This window comes from Hylobates moloch, unplaced genomic scaffold, assembly GCF_009828535.3.
Source record: "Hylobates moloch isolate HMO894 unplaced genomic scaffold, HMol_V3 SCAFFOLD_2, whole genome shotgun sequence".
In the NCBI taxonomy this organism is placed as follows: domain Eukaryota; kingdom Metazoa; phylum Chordata; class Mammalia; order Primates; family Hylobatidae; genus Hylobates; species Hylobates moloch.
This window is the reverse complement of record NW_026652277.1, coordinates 55,439,203-55,443,745: the sequence shown is the minus strand read 5'-3', so window position 1 is coordinate 55,443,745 and position 4,543 is coordinate 55,439,203. Positions and strand designations below refer to the sequence as shown.

The window sequence follows — 4,543 nt, the reverse complement described above, 5'->3', positions numbered from 1 at the left end:
CCTTGACCTGGACTCAAGTGATACTCCCACCTCAGCCTCCCAAGCTGAGACTACAGGTGCATGCCACCATGCCTGGCTAATTTTTAAAATTTTTGTAGAGAAAACGTCTTGCCATGTTGCCCAGGTTGGTCTAGAACCTCTGGGCTCAGGGAATCCTCCTACCTCGGCCTCCCAAAGTGCAGGGATTACAGACACAAGCCACCATGCCCAAACTTTTCTTTTTCTTAAAAATACGGAACACTTCACAAATTTGCCTGTCATCCTTGCATGGGGGCCATGCTAATCTTCTCTGTAACATTCCAATTTTAATATATGTGGCCAGGCGTGGTGGCTTACGCCTGTAATCTCAGTACTTTGGGAGGCTGAAGCGGGCAGATCACCTGAAGTCGGGAGTTCAAGACCAGCCTGGCCAAGAGGGCAAAACCCCGTCTCTGCCAAAAATACAAAAATTAGCTGGGCGTGGTGGTGCACACCTATAATCCCAGCTGCTTGGGAGGCTGAGGCAGGAGAATCCCTTGAACCTAAGAGGCAGAGGTTGCAGCGAGCCGAGATCGTGCCACTGCACTCCAGCCTGGGTGACAGAGCAAGACTCCATCTCAAAACAAACAAACAAACAACAAACAAAACCCCCCACACACAAAAAACAACCAACCAAAAAAAACAATTTTAATATATGTGATGCTGAAGCAAGCACCAGCTGACCTTGAGATGGTGAGACTATACTGGACTATTCAGGTGGGCCCAATATAATCACTAAGGTCCTTATAGTTGGAAGTGGGAGGCAGAAGAGTCACAGTCAAGAGAGATCTGGAGATGCCATGACGCCGGCTTTAAAGATGGAAGAAGGGCCACAAGCCAAGGAACGCAGGTGGCCTCTAGATGCTGGAAAAGGCAGGAAAATGAATACTCTCTAGAACCTTCAGAAGGACTGCAGCCCTGCTGACACCTTGATTTTAGCCCAGTGAGACCCATTTCGAACTTCTGACCTCCAGAACTATAATATGATAAACATTTGTTGTTTTAAATCCCTAAATTTGTGGTAATTTCCTAGACCATCAGTGTGAAATTAATATAGATGCTATCTGACTGCCAAGGCTGGTTCGTAAAAGGAGACACAGCGTTCACCTGATTTTCTTCAGGCCCTGCCACCATGCCATGAGGAAATGGAAAGACCACATGGAGTGGTCACATATAAATGTTCTAGCCACCAGCATCAGCTGAGGTCCTAGCCCACAGTCAGCATCAACTCCAGACACGTGAGTGGCAGCAAGATGATGCTAGCTGCAGTTACCATCTGATTACAACTTCATAAGAAACCCTGAGAAAGGGCTGCCCAGCTGAGTTCAACCAACACCCAGACCTGTGGGTGATGATAATAAAATTATTGTTGTTTTGAGTCACTAAGTTTTGGGGTGATTCATTGTACAGCAGTAGATAGCTGGAGCAGTGAGTATGTAACAACTGTTTAAAATTTACACTTTGTCTTGAATTGTCTTGTTTTAAATAAGTATTCACTTTCATATCTAATTTTGTATTTGTAAATTCTACTTTTTTTTCTAGAGAGAACCCCTCCAAATAGTAAAGCTTCAAACCTACTACCTTAAATCTGGTTCTACTTCTGCACGTAGCCACAATTTCTTATTCAGAATGTGGTTGAAAACATAAAAATATATGTAATTAAACAGACCTGAGGATCTTTGATATAAAGCAGTCTTCCTTTTTTTCTGAGATGGAGTCTCGCTCTGTCGCCAGGCTGGAGTGCAGTGGCGTGATCTCGGCTCACTGCAACCTCCACTTCCCGGGTTCAAGTGATTCTCCTGTCTCAGCCTCCCAAGTAGCTGGGACTACAGGTGTGCACCACCACACCCAGCTAATTTTTGTATTTTTAGTAGAGACAGGGTTTCAACAGCAGTCTTTCTTTTTAAAGTTAAAAAAAAAACTTTCATTTTGAAAACACTTTAAAATGTTAACAGAAGCAAATTTTAAGCTTATACCACTTATCCATATCACTTTAAACATCAATTGCCTTTTTATTTGAGATAAAAAAAAAGAGATCATGACTCTCACAGACAGTAAAACTTCTTTTGGATATAAGATGATATATTCAACAGATGTACCCTAAGTTACTCTTTGCTGACAGTGTCAACTTCATATAGCACTGTGATGTCAAGAAAAGACAGGAAATCCCTGAGTTAGGTCATGGTTCTTGAAACAAACCATGAAATAAAAATGTGTTACATAAAGAATCATGTTCAATTTTCCAGAATGTAGCCTGAGCCACTTAAAATATTTTTTAAGATGATTTTCAGATGATTAGTTCTGATTTCAGGCATTGCTGAATTCTCAGTTCACTCTCCTTTGCCAGCCTTTTCACATCATGTCAAAGCTACTTCGTTTATTTCAGTTGATTCTTCGTGTAAAAGAGAGAGCACTGGATAACAAAGTACTGAGTCAGGCTTCAGAATCAACCGAACATTTAGTTCTCAAGTTCTCAGGTTGCCGAGATAGTTCCTACAAGGCTAACTCTCTTGCAGGCTAGTAGAACTGGGAGGGACTAAACTGGCTGGCTGGAAAAACTGGTCCTCTTGCTGTAGTCATTCAGATGGTGTCTACAGTGTGGATAATTTCCACAATTCCAAAGCCAACCCTACATAGATAAACACTATGAATGTTTATGAATATGGCCAACCCTTGCATAAACACACTTCCAAAAAAACAGGGCATGCTTCTAGCATTAACAACAAAAGCAACAAAATATATAGTACATGGATTGTAAAATGTTGATTTCAAATTTGAGATGATCTTGTTTGTGGGAAAACCAGAAAGGAGAAAATATGAGATGCCTCACTGACTTATTCTGCTGATTGCTTGAAGAAAAGGATTAATCATCTGCTATATAAATCATCTCATTCTTCCAGGTTCTGATTTAAAAATGAGCTCTTGGTTGAAAAATCTGCATCACTTCAAGTGGCACCCTATGCTACTATGCTATACCTTCCCTGTTCCTCTTCCTCGGAGAGGCATTCCTGTCTCCATTGCAGGTTCTGTGAAGCAGTGCTTATCTAAGCAGGAAGTTTGGGGCTGCAAACCACTTTTTTTTTTCTGAGACAGAGTTTTGCTCTGTTGCCCAGGCCAGAGTGCAGTGACATGATCATGGCTCACTGTAGCATAGACCTCTCAGGCTCAAGCAATCTTCTTGCCTCAGGCTCACATGTAGCTGGGACTACAGGTGCATGCCACCACACCCAGATAATTTTTAAAATTTTCTGTAGAGATGAAGTCTCGCTATGTTGCCCAGGCTGGCCTTGAACTCCTGGGCTCAAGTGATCCTCCCACCTCAGCCTCCCAAAGTGCTGGGATTCCAGGTGTGAACCACTGTGCTCAGCCTAATGACAGAAAACACCTCAGGCAGAGACCCAGCAATAGTGAGTAGACGGGGAGGGGGAGTATGGCCTCATGTCAGTTTTACACATCCTTATCCTCAGGTTCTTTCCTTTCAGGGCTGCTTTCCACCAGACTTCTTTGGTGAGGTTAGGGATGATCCCTTCCTTTCCCTTCATGAAGTCACAACATGCTGCAGCCTAGAAATATATAGCTAGTTGCTTTCACAAATGTTTGTATTCAGTCATCACATATGAAGCAGACACAACTACCTCTGGCTTTTTGTTTTCCTCAGGTTAGAAAGCTGAGGCTCAAGACCATGGGAATTATTCAAGGTATTCAAGGCACCGTCTCTAATGAGTAGGAAAGCTGAGACACAAAGCCAGTTTGATCCACGGCCAGTGCTTTTGCCCTACACCTCAGACATACCAAGGTATATTCTAGGGCCTTGTTTTATTTATGTATTTTTGTATCCCTGGTGCCTAGTAGCATGCCTGGCACTCAGTGTGTATTCACTAACTTTCGATTGAATAAAAAGCTAGGATTTATTGTCAAAAACTATATCTTTGAGGAGAAAGATGATATTTGGAAAGTTGTAGCAATTTTGATGCCTTATGAAGTTCAGGGAAGTCTAAGTCATTTAGGGAAGCACTGCAACTGTCCCATGAGAATGCCCTATTTTCAAGGTAGAAGCTTAAGTGTGAGCAGGTTTGCAGGACACTTGTCAGGAGTCAGGGATTCACTGAATGTAGTCATTGTTTCTGTGTGGGCACTCCCTGCTTATTACCCATTCTGTGAGCACCTTTTAGTTTCAGTCTCACATGTCACTAAGGACAATGGGCTGCACATCAGGCCTTCATGGAGTTATTGGTGACAGTATCACCCAATCCCACTGCACCCCTACCACGTGCTGTAGAAAACCAAGTATCTTAAATTGTCTGGAAGTTCTTGGGGGCTGCCAGGTTTCTGATTTCCTTATTTTGTATGTGTGCATGATAACAGGAAATTTGCCATCCAGAAAGCTCAGGAAAGGCTAATGTGTAAAGCCTGATTAGCCTAAGGGGAATAATGTCTTTTTTGTAAATAACACTTTCAGCTCCAGCAAGGTAAGCCAATGTGATAAGGACAAATACAATGAGGAGAATTTTTTTTGAAAGATATA

General features: G+C 42.4%; 1 non-coding gene across 1 annotated transcript; it reads right to left on the bottom strand.

Annotated features, from left to right (window-relative positions):
• Positions 1-226: 226 nt before the first annotated feature.
• On the bottom strand, positions 227-332 carry LOC116477191 (U6 spliceosomal RNA). Its single transcript, XR_004250394.1, has one exon. It is a non-coding gene; the product is annotated as a U6 spliceosomal RNA (small nuclear RNA).
• Between the last annotated feature and the right edge of the window lie 4,211 nt (positions 333-4,543).